Source organism: Xiphias gladius, chromosome 13 (assembly GCF_016859285.1).
Source record: "Xiphias gladius isolate SHS-SW01 ecotype Sanya breed wild chromosome 13, ASM1685928v1, whole genome shotgun sequence".
NCBI classification, from domain to species: Eukaryota; Metazoa; Chordata; class Actinopteri; order Istiophoriformes; family Xiphiidae; genus Xiphias; species Xiphias gladius.
In genome coordinates, this window is record NC_053412.1 from 5669176 (window position 1) to 5694323 (window position 25148).

At 40.1% G+C, this 25148-nt stretch overlaps 1 protein-coding gene across 15 annotated transcripts in view; it reads left to right on the forward strand.

Moving 5' to 3' along the window:
• Positions 1 to 3758: 3758 nt before the first annotated feature.
• The window catches only part of LOC120798257 (neural cell adhesion molecule 2-like), a 403203-nt gene continuing 381813 nt past the window's right edge, over positions 3759 to 25148 (forward strand). For 6 of the 15 annotated variants that reach the window (XR_005708654.1, XR_005708651.1, XR_005708655.1 and 3 more), the window contains exons 1-2: positions 3768 to 4002; positions 4441 to 4545. The gene's annotated coding sequence lies outside the window, so the exon portion shown is untranslated. Of the gene's footprint in view, positions 4003 to 4440; positions 4546 to 25148 lie in introns of all 15 variants that reach the window. The other 9 variants (XR_005708661.1, XR_005708660.1, XR_005708650.1 and 6 more) reach the window with 6 other exon arrangements.

Below are 25148 nucleotides of genomic sequence, written 5' to 3' on the forward strand. Positions count from 1 at the left end.
TTGAAATGTCACATATTTGATCCATTTGATCCACTGTGTCTCTTTATTATAACTGAGTCCCCCGAATACATTAATAGTTTAAGCTGAGGACATAAAATGCAAAATAGATATAATTTGACCGTAAAGAATGAAAAACCCTCAGGTGCCAGCAGGTACCCTTCTAGCAGTCTGAGATTGTTGACAATCTCATAAAACACCAAGGTACCTGCTCTTTGAAGACCAACGCTCTGTTGTTTACAACACAAGTGGTTTTTTACTGGCCAAGCCACAGCATCTGCTCCTGCTCCCTTTTCAAACAAGACGACCGTTTCATTTTTTTTTCCCTGCATATATATGTTCCAGTGCTTTGGTTGTTGTCTTCAGTCTTTATATAGAGCACTTTTAAACTGATCTAAGGTTTGATCACAGTGCTTTACAGAAAAACACAAAATCTAAAACGCATACTCGCACCTCGAATAAGGCCTTATGTAATTTTATCCTATTTTGTGTCATTTTATTCATTATATTACATCATTCATCGTCATGCTTATAATCACCATCATCACCATCATCACCACCCATATTCTCCTCTTCCCTCTACTCCTCCTCCCTGTCATTTTAGTTAACCATAGGGTGGCGTCATCATGCATTGACAGTTCGTGTCCTCTATAATTGGGATGCTCATGCCACATGATAACCCAAAGGAGTTATGGCAGCGTTTCAAACAAGCTGTCCAGAGGTCGTGGGAGGCTGTGACACCTGATGAGCAGCTCGTCCTTCTCAGGGAGCTTATCACAGACGGGGGCCGGGGTTTTAAATAATGCAACTTTAGATTCTAATGGAGAATATAGTCATTTCTCGCACTATATTATGACGATAATATATCGCAATAAGTGAGCACCTTATTCCTCTGCTGCTCGCTCAGTAGACACAGGACACGAAAAGCAGAAATGGAGGAGGTGGAGACTGTACTGACGTGTCAGATAAAATAAAGCTTGCCATATTTTATAGGAGAGGTGGTGATAGCCTGTATGCAGATAGAGGGGTCTGCAGATCATGAGACTGAGCCCCGAAACCAGGCTGTTCCAGGGTACATAAGATTCGACATGTGCTGCCAAAATCTGAGACCAAAACCTGCCTCTGCCAGACGTTTTTGCTTAATTCTCCCTCCCTTTAAATAGTTGTGATTTTTATATCTCAGTCGTTTTTATGCTTGCCTGCCTGCAATGCTTATGTCTGCCATAATGCTGCTTCCTTTCATGGTTATGCATCAACTTAAAAGTGTGATTTTTTTATTTTTATTTTTTTTATGCAACAAAGGTGTTAGATATATAAGAAAACACATCTTGCCAGTGTTGATAGAAAAGCAAACGTTCACATCCAGATACACGCATCTCCTTTTTAAGGACGTCTGTGACATATCCCTTTTCTTTTGTCTGAGTACGAGTGGAAGACACTGATTTGGGCGTCGCAGCAAGGGCGGCTTTTGTGCTCCCAGAATCAAACAGCAGTTGCTGTCTGGATTCTTCAAGTGGAGTGAGGGGAAGCAAAGGTGGTTAGCCATTGTTGCATAGACAGGTATAGTAATTACATTCTCCTCCATTCAGTCCCTATCTCTGTACAGCACCAGCATAACCCTCTCAAACTCCATTATACGCTTGCCAAATGGAACAAAAGCCCAACATTCAATGGTTTTGCGCTCAAAAAGAAACACTGACCCCTTCTGGGGTTAGACATCAAAATTGTGTCATGGTCTTGCAGGCTGCAGACTATGACTTTTAATTTATGGTCTCAGAGTGGGACGTCGTATCACCCGCTGGATTATCCTCATCTTCACACGAATGCACTTGAAAGCCCTCACCCCCGCTCTGACTGGTCACTTTAAATTTAACATTTAACTATTTGTGTCTTTTATAGTCTTGCAGTCCACTTACTCTCTGTATGTGAGCTTAAAAATGGTAATATTTTATATTTTCGACATCTAAAGATACACATCTGCGCTCATGATCTTCTCTGACATAAAATGCTAATCATATTTTAAAGGAGCCTGAGCAAACAAAAAGTCCTCTATTAAAATGTAGTTAAGGTTTTCACGTGTCATGACAATGAAAAGGAAAGTTTTGGTGTTTTTGTTGAAAATGTGACACTTTTGGCAGAAAAGGGAAAACTAACACCCAACATTTCAGAGGAAGAGTACACCGCTCTTGATTGTCACAGCCTGCTTTTCAGATACGCTCTAAATTGCACTAAATTGAACTGTTAGGGCTCGGTAGACAAATCCTAATGAATACAAGGGAGACACACCTCGCATGCACAGCAGCTTGAGAATGCACAGATGTTATAGTGAAGCCTGAAGTAGCACACAAAGCAAGGCACTTGTCTGATGAGAGGGCTCATTTGGAACTGCCATTAGTAGACATATGATTTATGGCTCTGTCTGCCGCTCCTACAGAAACCGCCACTTTCACTTCAACAACACCAGCCCAGCCCTCTCTGATTCTTCTTCTTGGTTGCTTAAATGCAGCACAGTGAGCTTTGGTGGTATGGTTGGATAGTGGAGAGAAAGTGTCACGTACAACTAAGTAGGACTTGTTTTAAAATAGATGGGATGATGAATAGGAAAAAGACACAGGTGCTTATGTTCGGCATTGGATCATGTCTAACAATATGTCCTGCGGGCATTTTCACAATATTTCCACTTAATGGAGCAGGTGTATATGGTAAAACTTTAGGAAAAGCACAGTACGTTGCTTTTGTTAAGGCCGAGTTAGATGCTTGCCTAATTGGAAAAGCTACGTAGACAATTGGTGTGGACTGCATTTCTAATGGTGCAGTGGAGGTGGGATTTAGTTTGTTGACTTTTATTTAACCAGGAAAGCCTCATCTACAACAGTCTCCTGGCTACAATAGGCAGCGAAGACAACGGCAAGTTACAGAAAAACCTCACGAAGCATGAAATATGAAAGAGTAAACAAAATCAAAATTTATCAAAAATGTGGTTACAGAATCCTGAATCAAAACTTCCCTGTGATGTGCTCTGTGACAGTCGCCAAAGTCAGCACAGCTTTGTTTTGTCTTGCTATATAATTGGCGAATAAAACACGCAGACAAGTCATAAATGTAACATGTATGCAAGTATCTGTTGTGAGATTTTCATGATCTCCCCAGCTGTATTACAGTACGTTCTCTAGAACTCAATGAATTCCTAGATGGGTTTCGGCATGCATACAAACCTATACGTTTATATAGAAATAATTTCAAAAACTGTTGATGACAAAAACAAAAAACAAACCAAAACCCAAACCATGGACTGGGACCAGAGGATAGTTAACTAATGTCACTGTAGGTAAGTTCTTTCAGTGTTGTTACTTATTAAAACTATCCTCTAATCTCTTCTGCCTCCAGTTCTTATTGTTCTCATTGGAATGATTAGTCCCCACGGGTCTTTTTGTTGTGTTCTAAAAGTTCCTGTAGTGAAATTGAGATAAACTTGAACTGTGTCCAAATTCCACTACATAGGAATTTTATCCAGCATGTGCAGTGTACTAATTGTTCTCGCAAAGTTGCTGTTTTTCCACTCGCTACACCGTGTAAGAAATCAATGCACATGATGCAACACTGTGCCTGCACTAAGGGGTAAGAATCAGACTGGCTCGTGACTAGTGACACCACCGTCTGCAGACGGCATCCTTCAAACCTGCGGGTTATCATTATGTAGTGATGTATGGAACTGGGAGGACCAGTCATCCTCTCCTGTCCACTAGTGGGCCTCAGCCTCGTCAGCTGACCTTCAAACCTGCTCACTCACCTGCGCTGCATCTGCAATTAGCTTTCCTCAGTCTCTGGGTCAGTTTGCCTGGATTGTACAAATAGCTTCACTCCTGTTCCGTAGCTCTCTAGTCCTTACTCCTAGCTCTACCGGTTCAGACCTCAGTTTCTAACCTAGAGCATGGCTTGCTGCCTACTCCTTGTTAGACTTTCTTTGCGTGGTTTCTCAGCCCGCCTGCCTGCTACAGACTGAAGGTTTGTTGGATTTTCAAGTCAAGACTGGTTCATCGTATTTCACCTGCCTCCTTAGTGCGTTTTTGAGTCCACGCCCAGTAAAGCATTGTTACAAACCCAAGATGTTGCACTTGTTGTAGCGTATCCAACTGAGCCACCAGGAAGCTCCCAGGCAGAGCTTTTCAGAAAGCTTCATAGTAAAAACATGCCCTCAGAGGGCACATAAACCTGGTCACCTGTCACTTTCGTTTCATGTTTGCTCAATGATATTTTCCCAAAATGTCAGCCAGTTACTTTTTTTGACCGGCTCATGACAGAAAAAAACAAAATCGGAGCCATTTGCACTTTGAAAATGGCAAATTTATTATTTTTTTTCTCTCTCTCTCTGTCTCTCTCTCTCGCTCTTCTCTTTTCTCTCTCTCTCTCTCATAATTTCATCTCTCTGTCCTCACTAAGTAGAAAGAGGCAGGACCGCGGTGGTTGCTCCCTGCCTGGGTGCTCTGCCATGCCACATCTGTCCATCTGTCAAGCATACAGGCCCATCAATCAAACAGCCGAATGCAGGTGAGTGTGAAGCACAATGAGCGACCATTAATCACTCTGAGACATGGACGTGTGTGTGTGTGTGTGTGTGTGTGTGTGTGTGTGTGTGTGTGTGTGTGTGTGTGTGTGTGTGTGTGTGTGTGTGTGTGAGTGAGTGGGGGGGGGTTAAGTACTGTGATGATATCTATGCTTGTGTGTTTGAGATAAAGTGAGGCAAGCACATGATGCAAATGTCACATGTGATGGTTGGACATGTTCCTGACTTTACTTTTATTGTTTGTTTTTTTTCATCTGAGTCTAAATCACACTTCTTGGGTTAAAGTTGCAGTCGTGAGGAGCCTGATTTCAAGGTTCCTCAGTGTGCACGCAAGCAAATGCATGCGTCATTGCTATGATCCCTGCTGTGCAAGCTTTTTGCTGGATGCAAAGTGGTAAACAGTGAGCTGTGATTTCAAGAGATCCCAAAATTAGTTTTTAATAAGTCAGAGTAACATTGGACGGTTCAATCCTTGAGTTATAGAGTGAGTGGAGCCTTTCATCGAGAAAGTGGGCTGGGAAAGTCTCTGTTGGCGTTTGTTCCTACTTCCTGTGTAAAAACGTTTGGGCTGAAACGATTTCTTCCTACTGGAAGCGATGTTACATGTTGACATAAATGGCTGAAAAGCAGGGAAAACTACAAGCTAAGGTATTCAACCGTTCGCGAACTTCACTTGAAGACATTTTGAAATGACGCCATTTTGTCTCGGGGTGGGCTGTTATTGGCTTGACTTTATACAACTCCCTTCAGAGCCACAGCGCCAACTCTTTTCACAGGCTGAGTAGTGCTCCCCATGACAAGTAAACTGAACCTCGTGTAAAATCAGTGGAGAGCCCCTTCAATTTCAAATGGGCTAGAAGAAAAAAACAAATTGCATCCACACCAAATTACATACATTTCTTTCTGAGTTTTCTGTATTTTGTGCTATCTGCTCCTGTGAAATACTTGATATTTTTTCCTCTTTAAGCCTCCAAAGATTATTCAAATTAATCGGGGAAGGGAAAGTCACTCATACAAGATGGAACTACTCACAGCTCATGGATGTCTGACGACATTGTTTCATTTTAAGAGCAAAAAGTTAAGGAACTACTGGCTTAGGCTTTATGCTCTTTCCCCTGTTGACTTTCTTTGTTGTTTGGTTTTGATAACAAGTATTAACAGACAGAGGCACAAATAGACACTCGCTCATTGTGAACAAGCCGTGAGCAGTGTTTCTGACACACACTCGGTGTTAGTTCTGTCAGAAACGCTCATGTCTCAAAGCCGGTGCCGTTACAGTTGGGTCTGTTGGTATGATTCAGCTCTTGGGGATGCTCCCTGCTGTGGGAATTCAGCGTAACAGCACGAAATCCATAGCAGCATGTTAACTAACACTCGGGGAGCATTATAATAATCCACCAGTGGGAATTAACATGCCCTCCAGGGTGCATGCGAACAGAGCACAACTGGTGCAGGTGGAGGGTGGAGAAGGATTCTGTTGGTAGATGCATCTGTGAGCCAGACGTCAGCGGGAACGTGGGTGTACAGGCCTTGTGTTGGGTGTGGGAGACCCAATGAGCTGGAGTGTCTCGTCTCTAATAGTTCATTTCTGTATGTGTAGACATGTGCCTCACGTGCATGGTTCTCTGGTGCTTCTGAAGGCTTTTGTTCACCGGCAGTTTCTTGATTTACCTCTCACGGGGTCGGGTTTGATCCGTTCATAAATTTCAAACCTCAGTTTATTTTTTTTTCGACTCACATTTAAGCTCAACATTTCTCATGATCTCCCCAGATGTACAGTATATAACTCTACGACTGGCCCACTGCTCCCTGCTTCCAGCAAGCCTGCGACCTCCTCTCTTGAAGCATACAAATGAAATCTTTTGCGGCCAATAGGAAAAAATTGCTTCTTGAAAAACAAAGTGTAAGTGAGCTTTGCTGGGGGGAAAAAAAAAAAAAGCAGATAAATAGAGATGGATAGCAGTATTTGGCTTCTTAATTGCTGTTTTTGTTGTAATACTTTATTTCTACTTTGGTTGTTTTGTGGTGGTGTAACGTTTGAAGCATAAGAGTGGTACAAAAAAAAAATGTCAGTCTCACATTGAGATTTCAAAAAGGAAATCATTGCCTTGAAAGGATGATCTGCTTGAAGTTTTTTTCCAGCACTGTTCAACGATAGGTAGTGTCTTGACTGAAGCAATATTTTTACAAAATTTAAAAACATGCATTTGTAATATCATGTCAAAGTTGTTAAAAAGTTTTTTTAATTCTGCCAAAACTCCGATTGACCCCTAAATTGGGAATTATAAGTTATGCACATCCACCATCCATTTATTTTAGCAATTATGCCTACATTTTATCACATCTTGTTTGTACACTTAGTTTTCAACACAAATCATTTTCTACCAAAGCCATCTGAAAGAAATAATGTCCACAAGCCAATTAGAGTAAAAATATGCCCAGGTCATGGTGTAAATCATATTATTTTGCGATTTTAATTCAGACTACTGTGCGTATATCTGAAACATGGCCAGAATGCAAAGCGTGAATGTGCATTCATTTGGTATGGGGAGAAGACAGTGGTGCCAGAGAGATCTTTAATAAAAGATAGACATCCTCCGACTTGATACAGCTGGTTGTAGAACAGGAGAGGAATGAAGAACAGTTCTGTGGCCTCAAAAAAGTGCAGAAAAATAAATTTCGGCATTAGGAGTATTTTCCCTTACGTTTGATGCCATTTAAAGTGTCAGATGTTTAACATAATCGTGTACGTATAATATAACCTAACCCACAGAGAGTGAGTGCATGTTTCAACTCGACCGTTGGGCGACTCTTTTAAAAATGTATTTCCCGCGGTGGCGTGTGGGGAAATATTAGCTGCACTGATTCAAACAAAAAATTGCCTTATGGTGGTGTTGGGAGGGGGCATAAAATGGTTTATTCATGACAGAAAATTCCTACCGCTGCTCACCTTGGACCTCTGGATTTGGCTGGCAAGGAAAATCAAGAGAGCTTGAGAGCAAAATAAGAAATAAGAAAGGGTGAGAGAGGGAGTGTAAAGAATAGTAATTTGCGATATGATAAATAATTTAAAAACAAACACTGAGCTAAGCTGTAGAATGAAACGCCCTAAGGTAATTAACTCCAGGAAAGAGAGAGGGCAATTAATTTAGTTTATCATTGATGTATAACTTTTATATGGGCCCATGAGGTTCAGAAAAGTCCCTGTTATCTGGTTTTATGATGCATGTTTTATTCAGATTCACATTTGTGGCTTTGTGGCCTCTGTGAATGTCCAGCTGCTTAGTATATGAATTATGAGCTGTTGAAGAAAGTAACTACCCTGAGATCCTGGCTGGAGCTGCACGAATTTTTCTCCTTGCCAACCTCTGCATCCTCTATTCAGATAGTCCGCGTGCATATTTTTTGCTCAGAAAAAACAAAGAACAAAACTTAAAATGTATATTTTCAAGTCAAAACCATGCAAGCATGCTAGCTTATCACATAAAATAGTAACACACATCATTAGTAACTACATTAGTCTTAGGTAATATTTAAAAAAGCCTAATTCATGATTGTCACATCCACTGTGTAATGTTCGCCCACTGTGTAGGAGTCAGCAACTCCAACCAAATTTTTGCCTGGGACATGAAGCTTTAGCCTCAGTCTTTTTGTATGTCGTATGTTGTACGTAACCTGTCGTCTTTTTTGTATTTAAATGTGCCATTCAGCTGTTATGCAATTTTTGAATGTCATCAAAGTTCCTCAAACAAGACTTTTCATGTAGGACTCTAATATTTTTAGCCTGATCTCCTTCAATAGGCAAATATATGTGCATTATGACCTTTGCTTTTGAGTCTAGACTTTGCAGCCTTGAGCCATGCTGCATTAGAAAGGAGAGCGGAGAGGACAGATTTGTTGAAAGGGTGCAGGAGGCTGAGTGTGTTTGATCATTACTGTCAGTCTGCGTACAGCCTGTTCTGTAAAACTCTCGATTTATAGCCACTTTCAGAAGATAGTTGATTTATTTGGCAATGTCATATGAGGTTGCGGCATGTAAATACAGTGCCAGGCTGAGTGGAGCTGGTATCAATAGCCTTTCATTGCACACATGTGCTGCAGGAAAAAGATATCAAAATGAATGCGGTCCCAAATGGAAGTGTCCCCAAACAGTTTTCTTGTGCATTTAATTAGTATGAAGTGTATTTTCTACCTGGAAGAGCCACAGACTAAATCTGATTGATCAATATTATATCATGGTGCGTTCATCAGAATAGCTCTGGCTCAGTTAAGTCTTTTTTTAAACAAGTACAATGTCTTAAAATAAAAATAATGTGGTTATTTCTTCGCCAGTTGCGGACAGCAACTCCAAAAATTAGATTCACATTCAAATATGGCCTCAAAATTTAGTTTTATAATTAAATCAACACATCCACTTTTTTGGGATTACATCCAAATTTACCTAATTCCATTGAAAATCTCTTTCTACAGCTACGGTTTTTCTATAACATCAGCATGACAGTTTCTCCGGAAAATTTAAGGATATTAAATAGATTAACCACCTTCTGCATGTAACTGTGTCAGAAAGCCCAGTATTAACTTTTCCTCTTCTTCTGTCTCTGGTTGAAATTTTGATGGGTTCTCAGAAGTGTAACAGTAATGTATTCCCGTCTGAAGAAAATCTGTGCTCGTGTGTTTCTAAAACAATACTGAAGAAGAAATTGAATTTAGCTCAAGTGGATCAAAGTTAAATTTGGAACAGTTCAAGAGTAATATTTGTTATATTTGATACTTAGCCAGATGAAAGCATGGCAGTGATTTTAATTTGTTTGTCACAAAGATGTTGCATCTTTGCATTTCCTAATGAATAGTAATTTGTTCTTTGACTATTTTAAGTGATTTCCTGAGAAAAAATTCTCAAGCAGCAACCTTCAGCCGTCCTTTTTATTAAGTTCAGCTTTATTTTTTTATGAGGAATGACAGCTTCTTGGCACGTTTCCATGAAATGAGAAGCTACAAAGAGAGACATACTTCATCCCCAGACTATTGGAGAAAAAAAAAAAACATCTTGAGTGTTGGTTTTTATCTTAACCACTGGTTTAAAGACCTTCGGTCATCCCGATTTTTAAGTAACATCAAAAGACCATCTCAGACTTCAAAGACCGTTTTGATCTTAAGAACAGGATTTTGACCTGATGAAACCAGTATAATAGACATTGCCAAAGGACTTGGACAGACAGCAGTCTTGGTCCGCTGCACTCTTGATCAACTCAGAAGTTCTTCACCTGTGAGACCCCGGATGCTGCTGGCAACAGAACAATTCAAAACTTGTGCCCCAGTGTCTCATTCAGAGCCTTTCGTCATGGAAGTGTGTCCTGTTAAGTCTGCTACGCACTGGAGCAAGCGTGTGTGAGTCCTTGAATGATTTTGGGCGAGTTGTATTAATCAGAAAACTGGATCAATCAGTCAGTGGTCTGAGGATAAGGATGTCCTCAAGGAGATTCAAAAAAGAAAATGTGAGATCTCAAGAACTGCAACTGCTGTTACTCACCAGAGGAACAAAGGATGCCCCTTTCTTCATAATACATCTAGTGAATGGGCATAGACCTAGGATGTATTTTTTATAACTTCAAAAGTAGAAGAAAATTAGAGAATAAAAGCCACTATTAAAGGTAGTTTCATTGGTGTGGAAATTAAGGACTATGCACATAATAAAGAGAAATCTCGTGCAAACTGAACAATCAGTGGAAATCACAGAGAGCAGAGAGTCTTTTGGGTTTTTTTTTTGAGTGCAGTGACATTCATGACATTACTAAAATGTGCCAGGTGATTTTAAACCTGGCACATTGGGCACTGTGACATTGGGTTCAGCACAGCTTTAAAAACTATTTAAAAAATGCATGTTGCTATTAAACTTTTAGCTTTGATAGCCTTCAGCTATACAGTCGGTCTGTCGCTCCACCACTTTGTTCCAGACTGAAATATCTCAACAACAATTGGATGGATTGAAATGAAATTTTTGTGCAGACATGGATGGTCTGCAGTGGATGAACCCCAATGACTTCAATAACTCCATTGACTCTCCCTGTAGTGCCACCGTGAGGTTGACATTTGTAGTTATGAGTGAAATATCTCGACAACTACATGATGGATTGCCGTGAAATTAACTACAGATATTGAAGGCCCCTTGAGGACAAGTTCCAGTGACTTAACTTTTCTCTAGCCCCATCGTCAGGTCAATTTTAATTTGTGCAGTACCTTGGTCTGTGACCAAATACCCATAAAACTAATGACATTCCCGCTAGCCTCAGCTGTACTGTGTTACATGCTACTTAAAAGAAATATCAGCATGCTAAACTAAGAGGATGAACATGGTGAACATTATACCAGCTAAACATCCGCATGCTCACATCGTCACTGTCAGCATATTAGCATGCTGGTGTTAGCATTTAGCACAAAGCACCGCCGTGCTTAAGTACAGCCTCACAGAGCCGCTAGCATAGCTAGACTCTTAGCCAGAGTTCCCCCTCACACTTGACACATTCTGTTTTGTGCCTGTGCTATTGATTAAATGATTAATTCAGTTGTTTATCTGTCACATAGAAAGGGAGCTTTGCACCTCTTTAGCATTTATTATTATATTTGATAGTATATGACAGTGGTCGTCTGTACCTAAAGGTTAAGGCCCCAAACTCATTCACTCCTGAATCCTTACATCTTAAAATATGGATCGCAAATACATAGTTGCATTTTTTTTTTTTTTTTTTTTTTTTTTAAAAAGGCAGCATGATAAAAAAACACCTGGGCAGTGTAGTTTCTCACAAATGTCCCTCAAAAAGAAGTAAATTGTCCATTTGCTTGGGACTATTTTTAACTGCGAATTTATAAACATTTGCCGAGGTGAGGTAGTGAGTATTTACACCAGCAAGATGGTGTATTTGGAATTAATTAAAATAAACTACAGTGCCCGTGTTCATTGTAATAAAGGAACTCTTGTAATAAAGGAAAGGCGATCCAGTGTCCCCAGTTAATCGACTACTGCTCTCTTGGTTCTCTAAAACCTCAGGTTTTTATAGTTTTTTTTTTTTTTTTTTTTTACTATCCCTATATGGAAATCCTACATTAAATTTGCAGTCACCAAATGGACTGGGTAGAGCAACAGATGGGGTGATTAGGCTCCTGACTTGCATGCCCAAAAACATCTCCAATTTGGGTAAATTCCTTACTTCATGTAGCCAAGGTTCAGGTCGTGGTGACCATGAAGTCACAATCTTGCCGATTTGTTGATCTAACACTATATTTTAATTCAGGTTCTTCCCATTCCTCCCATCTGTGTCTGCTTGGCCACTTCCCCATCTTATCATTTTATCATTGGATAAAAAAACACTTAAAACTTAGTAAAACATATAATCAACAACAGTTTCCTCCTTGTCTGTGGTCTCCTCTTTCGGGCTCTTGTTGTCTTTTTCCCCATCTTGACTGGGCTACAGCATGGTGCTGATTTTACGGGGCCTATAAGGCCGCCCAAATCTAGCATAGATTTTTGTTTTTCCTGACTCTTTGACAATTGCACAGAGGAATAAGATACATTAGGCTTGGGATACACGGACAATACCCGTTACCAGGATCAATTCATTGCTGGTTCTTGTATTTTCAATGCATTTGTTGACAAAAAGTCATATGAAAGGCTGCCAACATTATCTTTTAAATTGCTTGCTAGCTAACACTGCAGACCGGTACAATGCAAGTTTTAACGTCTATAATTACAAAAGTTCTCTTCTCCTGAGGTAATTCAAGTGGTTTGAACATAAACATGACATATTTTCTCCCCACTTGGACTAATGAGACTAAGATGAGTTTCGCACTAGAAATCAATGCTTGTTTCGATTGTACACTGAGTTACTTGGAGAGTGTTTAACATTTCTGTCTTCCAACTCTCCTGCTGCATAATCAAATTAGCACCATCTGTTTTTCATCACCATACTCGCCGTCAGAAGAAGCAAGGAAAAAAAAAAAAAGGCACTCCTGAATGTCAGAAATGCTGGAACACATTCAGTAAGCCTCTCCACTCCCAACCTACCTGCCCTCATTGATGTAGCAATTTCACACAAAATACAATAATAGCATATGACCCAGGCCATCCACTCCACTGTCACTTCACAAAAATCCCCTCTGGCAAACTGATGCAGAAGGTTCGGGTGCAAAAGAGCCTATTTCTGCAGAGACTTTGCCCTGCCTGAGCCAGAGAAATTCTTTAGAGTGCCTTCATAATGGAAGATTCAATGTACAGTTTTCACATTTTAGCAGCACCACAGTGGATATAGTTAAAGTCCTTTAACACACTTTGAAATATTCCCAGTTGAATTGGTGTACACAAAGGCAAGTAAAACGATTTAACAGCAAAATCGACTCCACTGAAAATGCATAAATTTCATTTTGCGTGGTCTAAGAAAATCCAGCCAAATACCGAAAGAACATGAACAACTACCTGGAGGCCAGGGGGCATTTTTTGATCGTGAATGAATTGGGAGAAAGTTTCCAACTTTGTACACACAAAAAGAACATCCTTAATAGGAGTTAAAACTGTGCATCATCTGTACGGCAGTTGCTTTCTTTACTAGTACTACAAACATACAGTGACTCAATAAGTAAAGTAAACCCCATCTAGGGTATGTAATTGCACCTTCACACCCAGATAATCTCACTATTTCCTCTCAACACGTCAGACTAGAATTGCAGCGTTAAATACCATAATAGAGTTGTTTCTGAATATTTACAATGGCTGTGTTTGTTATAAAGAAAAGGAACATGTCGCAGTGTGATGGCTCTTTTTATGTGTTTTAAAATCGTTTTTAATGACTATAAAGGCACAAAGGCAAAAGCTATGTTAGACTGTGGCTTCTTACAGTAAAGACAATAAGCACTTGTTAGTACATTTAGGATAAATCATTGTTGGTAATCAGAAGTTTTGATGATTAAAAATAAAAAGATATAATTTAAGTCCCTATTTGTGCAGAAGGATCTAAGCCCACTTAGCCAAAAACTTTACTTTTTCTACTCTGCATGGCTCCTGCTGGCTCTGGTTTAAAAAGTAGTCTACACACTACCTTCTTGGCCCTACCTGTTTCATCCCTTTCCCTCTGACCATTTGTTCTGTTAACCTGGTCAAAACGACGACCGCCTGCCGCTCTGCCCGTGTTTGTGGACGCGCACAAATGAGCTTTTTTCGATGTCCGAAACGCCCTTCGCTGCTCTGACAGCTGAGCGGACTGCAGTGTGCTCCTCCAAGGCTGCCTGGGGGCCAAACAAACCTATCTCAACCAAAGTCACCCTCCGCAGCCTTACAGTATTTTGATGTTTGTTGGTGCTGGAAGTAACCCGTCACAGCTGGATACAGTGATACAGAGAGCGCGGACAAGGATCAGGGAAGTTGAAGACATGCAGTATGCCACCCCTATTATGAATATAAAATTGAAAATAAGGTTGAAAATTGAATTGCTATAGCAGTGGAGCTCTCTCCTAGTTTCAAACATATTGTCAAAAGTCTAACGCAAAAGCTTGAAACAACAGCGTTGTATAAGCTCCGTGTAACATAATGACTAAAGTGCATTACAGCTCTTTTTGGTTTTGAAACGCAGTTGTTTTTTTTCATTTTATCACTTCTGTGTGACCGTGTTTTTGAGTGACTTTGAATGCAGCGGCGTTGGCTCGGCCTCATCTCTTATTTCTCTGGGGTCCCCGAGCGACTTGAGTTGCCGTAATCAGTGAAGCAGCAGAAGCAGCAGCAGAACACGTCGGTGTGGTTTCGGACGCAGGAGAGTATATCTTACCATTTTGTTGTCATCCATCAATCACGAAAGGAAATTCTGGCTTTGAACCCCCAGCACCATCTGGTGTCAAGTTATACACACAATATACACCACTGACACATCTGTCTGAGAGATTGTAATGTGTTCTTATGTTTATTAAGACGTTTGATTGAGATTTGTTGCTTGTTAGTTGTCTTTCTCTGTAGTGGTGGTTGTTGGATTACCACACTAGCTGGGCACTGTGGTTGTAACAAGAGCTGGAATTGCAAGAACAAACACTTTAGATAAACCGAGATACAAGAAAATAGAAAAAACCTACACTGCTGTCCTGAGGTTGAACTTTTTATGGTCCGCTCCAAAACAGTTTAGTCTAGTTTAACACTGTCATTCTAAGTCGAAAGAAGGAGCAATCAAACAGAGCACGGCTAATATGTTGTTTCTTCTCTAATGGTTGACTGCCTGGCTCAGATCTGAGCACCTTTTTGAAGTTGTGCTTCCCTTGAGTTGATAAGTGTGACTAACAGCCAACAGCGGGTCGCCACTGAGAAACAGCAATATTGTTAAAAGGAAAGGAAGTGTTATCTCACTAATGCACTTCATACTTTACAACCATTGGAAGGACTGGGAGGGGGGGCGAGGACAACAGCTGACGCCTGTTAGCTGCATTTCTCACAACTGCTACTCAAGAAGATGGTTGTATTTTATGAAGCTGCAGCTTGTCTCGAACTCACTGTTTATTGAGGGGAAATGAATAGCACAACAGCAGCGCCGTGCCTAATGAACATAAATCATAAAAAATGACTCGGGAGCCACATGGATTATATGGAGCGGCATCAATACCAAGCTTTTGTCGGGTTCTTGAACCCAGATCCTCTAGATTTAAAGTAGCTAATAAGTTTTTCTGGTTTCAGTACTGCAGAGAAATAGGATGTAAATCAGAAATGACTGAGGAGGAAAAGGTGCTTGCGGAGTACCAGAGCAAAGATGGAAAGTTATGAATGCAGCATGCAATATTTTGGATGGTGTTATGTATCGCTATACTAATCTTTCTGGGTAAATATTCAATAGCTACTTTGAATTAGCCATCATTATTTTAACCAAATCAACAAGACTGATTAACTCTTTGATATTAATATGGAATATATTTTTTTTTAAGTTTTTATCAACATATCGAGTTAACAAATGAACATGTCCACATAAATGTTAAGTGCACAAGACACAACTTGTTTACTTTAACAAAAACCAAAATCTTTTCATAGCAGTAACCACAGTGCTGGTGTTGCCTAAACCCAACCGCATACACTATAAAAAAGAAAAAATTGCTAAAATTCTTATTCTGTCTCAAAAATAAAATTTTGAGTTAGGTGATCCAACTTAATTTCTTAGGTTTTGACTTTGAGTTTGAGTTTATCCAAATTAGAATTTTTACTTCTGTTAATTTACTCCAAGTTACAGTCTTAATGACTCAAACCTCTGTAGGCTGTTTTGTGAAATTTTCAGTTTATAAATTAGCTTGGTTTTGATTTCTGTTTCGTTTTTTCCATTTTGTCAATAGGCTGTATAAATATCATTTCTGGAAGACAGAGTTGCCACGATTTATACCATAAAGAGGATTACTTCTGATTTGACTTTAAGATTAACACTAGTTTGCTTTTTTTTTTTTTCTTCCACACCCCTGTTGGGCAGAATCAAAGATTAAACCCCAAATCAAAAGCCACTGACTACAGAGAGAAAAAAAAAAAAAATTCAGATTTTTCAGAAATTGGTTTCTTCCTTGGTTACAGATATTTAAACAGCAAATTCATGGATACAAAAAATAGTATCAAGAAAGAAAAAACAAACAAAAAACTCAGTCTTGGGCTGTATTCACTGCAGATTTTAAATGACAGGTTTAAGTCCACCCTATGGCAGGGCTTGGCGCTTCACACATTTAAATTAATACTTACTGACTTTTTAAATCACTACTTATTTAAATGAATACTCTTTATCCAGGTCCGCAGCTTTTTCACCATAGGCGTCCTGATTAGCTGCCTGTCTCAGACCCCCCGATTCTCAGCAGCCGTGCTTGAGTGAGGCTGTGTGGAGTGGAGGAGGCTGGAGGATCACATCCCTGCCGGAGAATGTTTACTATGATTAATGACCTAGAGGGAGGTTAAAACAGTGATTACACACCAACTGGCATGCCTCCACTTTTAACTTCAGCCCCTCTTCACCTGCGTCTGGGGGGAAATCTATCGCTCATACTGCTATAATCTGTAAAGAGAGGAAATGAGAGAAGGTGAGATGATAGGATTGAAAAAAGGAAAAAAAATATTCTCTTGTATCTTTCTACGTTTTCAAAGACAGGATTGCAACCCTCCCTAAACACAGCAATTGTCCTCTCATATCTCAGCTACCACACGTAAGCACAGCCGGTTTGTCAAGCTTTTTATTTTTATTTTTAACCTTTACAAATCCACAAACACGAGCAAAACTGAAAGTAATTAATTAAACACTTTATCTGCTGTAATTCAAGCTGCAGTTGTTAGCATGTCGCTAAATTTGCCGGCGACAGTTGTCATTTCAGCCAGCAACATTGATGGTTGTTGGATAGAAATGAGAAGCTTGCATTTGTCTACCTCCGTCTCACACACTCTTTCAGCAAACACTGTGAGTTTTAAGAGGTAAAATCTGCCCCACTTTATCTTTGTAAACTGCAGAGCGAGAACGGGAAAACTTGACTGACGTAGCGAGAGTGACGACCTCAGAAATGGAGACAAAGAGAGACTGAGGGGTTTTTGACTTCACTTAATCTACATGAAGATTTGAAAATACCGAGTTCGCTGTTGTTTGTGATGTAAAGCTCGTTTGTGATATAGCGATACAGAGCTCGACATAAAGCAGTAGCTTTGTGAGTACTGAGATGAGGACACTTGACAGGGGTTTTCCATAATGAGTCTTGTTCACTGCTTTGGCTAAACCTGATCAATGTGATTGATAATTCCCACATCAGAGCAGTCTTCTAGTTGCTGTTCCCATGGCAACCATATTTTCTAGCCAGCCATTTATGTCTGAGCTTATTCACATCTTTGAAATTATTTGGCTGTTAAGAGAAAATGTGTACGCCCCCTGTGTTAGAGATTGTTGGGGAAATAGTGGCAGGAGAATCATCATTTTTTTGAGTCACCTGTTGCAGATATTGTGAAAGGGTTTTTGTTCAGTGTTGCGTTGACAATGGGTCTTCCTGCTGGCTCAGTGATCCACGTCAAATGTGGTAATTTTGGTTTTGTCATGTCATCTACCTCTCTTGCAGTATTTTCTATGTCTGTTCCTCAAACTTTCTACAATACTAAAGGCAAGAATTGTAATACTACATAGGACTCCACACTGTAGACAAAATAAGAAATCGTGATAGTTTTCCCGTGACACTTTCCATTCTGAAGTACATTTTTTTTATCTGGTTATCAACACAGTATCTTTACTGAGCGTGAAAGGTCATTTCCGACATTAGTTTTACGAAATGATCTTAACTCAAGGTCCACATCTCATGCGGTTTAAAGCCCCAGAAAAAGCCAAGAAGTGGCCCTATAGTTAAGATTATTTTGTCAAACACCTTTGTATTTTCATGATTATTGTTTCATGACATACAGATTTTTAGCCATCTTTGTTGGGTTGCTGTGGGAGCGGCAGTGTCGGTAGGTCCACCACTATGGTCCAGATTAGAATATCTCAACAACTATTGGATGGATTGCCATAAAAATTTGGCACATAGATTCCTGGTCTCCAGAGGATTGTGGATTATGTTTTTGGTGACCATTTGACTATTTCACTACTGCCACCACGACACGGCTGACCACCTATTTTGGTGTTTAGTTTGGAGGACTTGTTGTAGAGGACATCATACACATGATAATGAATGCACAGTATTTTCCCCACCAACATAAACTCCTGTCTAAGTGGCCCTAAAGCCAGAGCCACTGCCACCACAGGGGGCAGCTACATTACATAAATTGGCATGATATGTTTACTTCTTGTTATACTCCTGTGATAAAGCCAATTAGATTTTTATCTGTGACCTACTAAAATATAGTAAGTAAAGGTCAAGCGAGGATGTAGTTGCAAAACCCCTGCATGTAATGAAGCTAGCAAGGGTGTGTTTTTTTGCTTTTATTACTTATTTTTGTGTAAGAGGAGGATGGTGTTTTTTCTAAACTTACATGCTCTCACTTTAAATGAGGCATTTCAGCTGATCTTTTTTTTTTTATGACTCTCCTGGACCTTGCCAGGGATATGTTAGTAACGAATTAATAAATGAAATGTATGTGGTCTAAACCAGATCAAAAAGAAATCAATAAAAAATGTTGATGGAGAGAGGCAGAGCCTGCCACGAGAAATGAATTCACATCATGTCCCTCCAATGACTGCTCCTCTTCCTCTGTCAGTGGTTTACACAAGCGCGACATGTATAAGCCGAGGAGGCTCGGGAGCCGGGAACAACAGCGTAACAGGAGTTTGACAGTCACTCCCTTCCTCCTCCCCTGCACCCATCCCGCCTCCACTCAACCCCCCCCCCCCACGGTCATTCTCTGAAGAGTTGTCCCCTGCCCAGTGGCATGTGGATGTGTATAATGGAGATGGATGGTGGCTGGCTCTGCCGACACCGTGGAACAGACGGACTCCTCCCTAAACGCCTGTCTGCCAGCCTCCATCAGTCTCCCTCCGACAGCCCACCGGAATAGAGCCCAGGCACGATATTGGCCTGCTCAGGTGTGTGTGATTGTGTGTGTGTGTGATCCTTTTTAAAAAGACTTCAAAAAACATGTTATGAACATGTTTTGCTTTGAAAAGTTGACTGGAAACATGGTTTAAAATGACAACTCCATTTTGAAGTGCTGTCACGAGTGTATTTGGCTGGGCCGATTTCAGCTTTTAGTGCTAACGTCTTGTAAAAATTTTTGAAGGAAATCACGCAACAAAATCAACATGCACAACAAGAAGTAACGCCAGAGCAACCCCGGGTGAAAGACTGAAGTAAGCTCTCTCCAAAGAGAGATCCCACAATCCTTTGGGAGCTTGCACAGCTATTGTTGTTGCTCTGCTTCTACACCTTGCTTCACCCTCTTCAACTGCTTTCCTGAGCCTATAGCTCTGTAGACACACGAACCGTGTGTGTGTGTGTGTGTGTGTGTGTGTGTGTGTGTGTGTGCGTGTGTGTGTGTGTATACGATGATACGTGAGTGTGTTTATATGGCTGTCAACATAGGCTTTATTATCTCCTGGTTCCTTGTGCATTTGTGCCTTTGTGTTCGCTCTGTCCGGTAGGGTTCATACCAGATGCTGTGAAGTTCAGTCACAATGTGGTCCAAGCACTGACACTTAGTCTTGTTTAATTAAGCTGCTGGATCAATAAACTCTTTGATTCCTTCCCTTTTTTTCCTACCTGGAATGCCATCTGTTCACATTGACTCAAGTAAGACAAGTAAAACCTTTCTAGGATCCTCTGAAATACCCATTAAAAATCCATTAAGACAGCACTGGGAGATTGGAATGAAACAGTTTTTAGCTTAGTTGCTAAAATAGAATATCTGCGAATAAAGTGGTTTTTTGATCCTTTTAATATCCAGTGTCTACTAAAAGCTGCAGCAACGGTGAATCACAACAGTGATGAAAATGAGAGAGAATGGCCAATGTTTTAACCATAGAGACCACATCCCAAAAAAAAAAATGCCTTTGTCACTTTGTCACACATTATAAAACACTTAGGAATAGCTGAAAATGGCTTTGTTGATGTTAGTTGTTCCTTTGTTTTTCCTCAACGAAACATCGGACAAAAAGAAAGCCGTAACATTGCAGGATAAGGCTAATGTTTTTCTGTATTTTTCATAGGGTCAGGAAATCAAATGAAAAGACCAAAACCCACCACATGTTAGTCTGTCTCTTAAGACTTTCTCACTTCCCCAGCCTGTCTGTGGCACTCAGTCCCATTCATCCCTAATGAAGAGCAACATCCCCTTTTAAAAAGGGGTCACACATGTATCATTTTTAAAAAGGCAAAGTAACTTCCCAGAACAGCTGGACACTGTCGTTTTTAGCAAATGATATTCAAACAGCAGTAAATAGTACATTTGCTGGGGACTATTTTCAACCGCGAATAATTATGTGCTAGTGAGTATTTACAGCAGCGCGGTGTACGTGTGATTGAGTCGAAATAACCCCCAGTGTGTATGTTCATCATAATGAAGGAACATGTATCCCAGTGCAACAGCTCATTGATGTGTTTTTAATAGTTCTTGGACTCAGTGTCAAAAAAGATCTTGCACACCATAAAGTCTTAGTGATAGGTGTTTAGGATCAAAAACTCTTGACTCGGACAAAGACAGAGAACATCAATGAACTGGTCTCTATGAAGACTGCCCGATAAAGGTCTGAGAACCAAAACGTTGTCAATAAAGTGAGTACAAGTGATGAATAGTTTGCAGGATTCTTTGTTTTCTACCCAGTCAATAGTCTTTGGACAACAATGGAGCTCTATTGAACAGAGGAATAAGATAAATCTGGCTTTGGATATATAGATATACTTTTTCATAGGATCAGTTCATTGTTGAGTTTTCACCGCTACAAACTGCTTACCTAGATATCATTTTTCATCCACACTGATGATTCCATAAATTTATGAACCAATACGCAGAGGAGCTATATTTCACCAAATTCTCCGCTGAAGGTTTTATTGAGTTGATTATTGCTGTCAGGCACTTTCCTGCCATTTGCAGACAGATTCTGTTCATGTAATGAGATTTGGAAGTGGGTGGTGGATATCACTGGTACTCCAGGTACTTGCTGCATGTACTTTAGTTGGTAACTTACTGGCTAATTAGACAACATTAGCTGTGAATGAAAGTAACAGCTGTTAAACATTAAGAAGTCCAATTTGTATTTGTGTAGCTCATTTGAAAAGCAGGTATGTATGTGCATTTTACACACACAAACACACACTATTTTTAGATCATTGTAAAGTACATGAGCAAGCAAACCTTATTTAGCTGGACCCCAGATGACGAATAAAGGCCGCCACATAATCACATACTGTAAGTTAAATACCTACCGAATGCTGTCTTTTCCTACATTTAATATTCCTATATTTATATACTGTATATAACATTGATTAATGGAAGTCAGTGGCCGGTGCCTATTTGTGAATTCAGATCATCCATAGCGACAACTTTGTAGGCTAATTTAGAGGGCTAGATCAGTGGTTCGTTTTGTTTGATCGGAGGACAAGTTGAGTTACCTGCTACGATATGGAAAAAATCCGCGCATCCAAAAAACAGTATAAAGGAAACTTAATGCCTGATCATAAATCGAACTAACGTGAACAAATGTTTGCTTTCATTCAGCAGTTTTTTCTCTGTAGTTTTGCTTTTGTTCTAGTTTTGCTAGGTTGTTAATGCTGTTTTTCCACTAAAATACAGGCATTCTCAAAGTCTTTTTGATCCGAAATAATTAAAACCTATAAGCCCATATTATATTTGGCATTTCTTAACTTCTTTTAGTGAGTGGGCTTGTTTAGTGCACGTGTGTTGTGAAGAAAGAAGATCGGACTACTGTTGATTTGCCCCCATGCTGTTGGCACCCTATGATTAGCATAAATCATCTTGCAGGAATCACATGTCCATAAAGTATTAGCCTTGTTTTCAGTGTCATTGTCCTTTTCTTGCTTAGTCACACAATTTGAAGCTTCCTCGCCTTTTAACTGAAACAATGCCCCTCCTAACTGTTCTTTGACGGACATCGGTTTTAATTGGAGTCTTCTGTCTTGCTAGTGAAACCTTCAGTATCGTTTGATACTATCACTGACAATATACCCACAGAAATAAACAAGCAAACTAAGGAGAATAAGCTGTACGACAAGGCCTGTAATTAAATTTCCAATGAGCAAGTGTTCAGACAGACAACAGCACTGCTTGAACAAAAATGCAGCCCCCTCTTTGACTTGAAAGGCCACTGTGTTGACGAAGCAGGGGAGCCGATGCATTGGTGCTTTGGCACATTCCTGGCAGACTACTTTGTAACGTGAATGTCATATTCCTACTATTCACAGAGCGGTCGTTGCAACAAAGGAAAAGAGGACCGCCGCTGTGATAACTTCCATGAGTTGTAAAATCCTTCCTTGCTTTATCACATAACTCCTGTTAGTGTTTTGGTATCTGATGAGCCTTCAAGCTCATGTGATTTCATGATTTCATGTATTTTTTTTTCTTTTTTTTTTTTTATCCTAGAGGTGTTTTCAGTGTCAACCCCCAGTTAATAAGAATCTGACAGTCTGCTTTGGAGAACACATTGCACACCACACCTTATATTCCTGTTTCAGCACAATCCCAGAGACAGTAGTTGAGAAGAAAGGATCTCTTTTAGCATGTACTGCCCAGTGTCTCAGATGAATATATCTTTTTACTTTGCCAAGAGCGGGCTCTAACACAACACCCAAATGAATGGCAGTTCTAGATGTAGTAAGCTATAAATGAGTACAATGTTACAGGGGGATTGATGTCCCTGACTTGTTTTGGTTATATTGAACCTAATCAGGGGGTGTAAGTGAAAGGCTGGGGAGTCTGACAGATGTAGGCTGTTAATAACTGGTATACTTGAAAATAAAAATAGTTGAAGGCAAATTTTAGCATGAAAAAGTAAATTATAACCCCTGGAATGACATTTTTTGCTCATACTTGAATGAAAAAACCAATGTGCAAACATTCAGTACTACTAAAATGAGATAAATGGCATACCGAGGGGCTAATATGCTTTCAGTCAAGGTTTCTGTCTTCTTTTACCTGGACTTAGAGACCTCTGTTCATGAAAAAACTCTTCCGTCTACCTGAGGTCAGAAAAGATTTAAAAAAAAAAAAAAAAAAAAAAAAAAAGCTGTAAGTCAAAGAAGGCCTCAAATAGAGAGAAAGCGAGAAGAGTGAAAGAGGCATCACTGACTTATTAAACTGGTGGTCTTGGCGCCGGAGCGAGACACAGGCCAATAAAAATGCCGTCTCTTCTCTGGGATTATCCCGGTCTTGATGGAACTGACAGGCCGACTCTCGCTCTGGGATTCCCATTTGGGAGCGAAGACAACTGGTTCCTGCGGCTATATTCAACCGTCCTGGCTCATCAAGCTCAGATACTCTGTACCCAAATAGGCTCGGTGGACAAGCAGGAGCCCCCTTAAACACGGAGCTGGTGGAGAGCAACTGAAGGAACTGTGACAGCAACACAAACATTACAGCCAAATCCTGTCAGCAAGTTTAGTCAAGAGGATAGACTAAAATTACTTCGTTTGTGGCTGTGTCTGTGTTTCTGGTGAGATGTCGGCTTTCATAGAACTCAACAACTCTCAGAATATTGGGCTGCTTTGCCGAGAAGCTCATGGCGAGGGTCGTGCCGTGAGTTAGGCGGAAGGATCGCCATCAGTGGGCAAACAAGCTCACCCTCCAAAATCTTTGAGTAAGGCAGCGTTACAAGGATTGCTAACTTTGATGTAGTTACCAACTTTCAAATAATCGAATCCCTAACATTACATGTTACCAAAAAAAGAAATCGAATTACTGTTTGCAAACTCACCTCAAGGTCCGGTTACCCATTTGTCATCTTCAATTTCATGACAAGACGGCATAAAATCTGTCTACGGAAGAAGATTATGTAGAGCGACTGCACGCTCCAGAACAGCTACTAAATGGAGCTTGTGGTGAGATTGTTTTGTCAGCTGCTGTTTCCAAGGTCGAGAATGAACTTTTAACCTCAAATTCAAACGGCTACCATGTGTTACTGCCTCACACTGGGGACAGGATACGGTAAAGTAGGATTTATTATAACAATTATTACAATATAATTCCAGCCTGAAGCTTCAATAAATAACATGTTATTTAGTGAAGTAGCCTTCATATTCTTTAGATCAGGTTAGAGATGTTGCTGCTGTCGTTGCTATAAATGAGTTCCAACAAAGCTGAAAAGCATGATGAGCTAAATGGAAACAAATTGATAGAGAATGTACTAAATGATCCATAGTAACTTGAATAAAAGGATTTATTTCTGTCACTTGTTTGTTTAGTAAATATCTGGACCCCCAGGCCAGCGTTAAAGTCATTTTTGTTTCACATATCCATGGTTGTTACCGAGGAAAAGATCCATCTTTTTAATACAGCCATTGTGTGACTTATTCTGTTTGCAGAATAAGAGAGGATCATCCTCTCAGTCAAAAATTGAATACATTTTCCAGTCTGTGAATGCTTTTTAACCTATTCTGGGAATAATGCAGTAAAGTCTGTTAAAGCAAACATTGCTCAGCATTTTGCCTCACGTTGCACACGTTGCTCAGTCACACAAGTGGAGTGCATCAGCTGAAGGAGGCCATGCAGGGACTTCACCAAGCATGATCTCTATATACCAAGGTCCCTGGATTGTATTAGAGTTCGCACAGTGATCTCAATGGCAGAGCTCTTGTGGAAAATTGTCTTTACAGAGTCGTAGTCCTTAACTGGTGTTTTCTGTATCATCTATCAAGAGCACAGAACCTGTCCTCAAAATGCATTATCATCTCTCAGTGGCGTGTGGTAACTTTTCCAGATAGGTAAGCAGAGCTGAAGAACCAACCACAAACCCCCCTGAGCCTTACTGATTTATTTTTTCATACTTAGCAGAAACTCAAATGCTTACATCCAGTGATATCAGTAAGAGACAGTAACCGTTTGACACAGTGTCCTTGTTGATCTGAACTAGTAACACTGTTAAACCAGGTACAGAGCTTGGGAGTCACCGTCCTGTAAGGAAGATATATA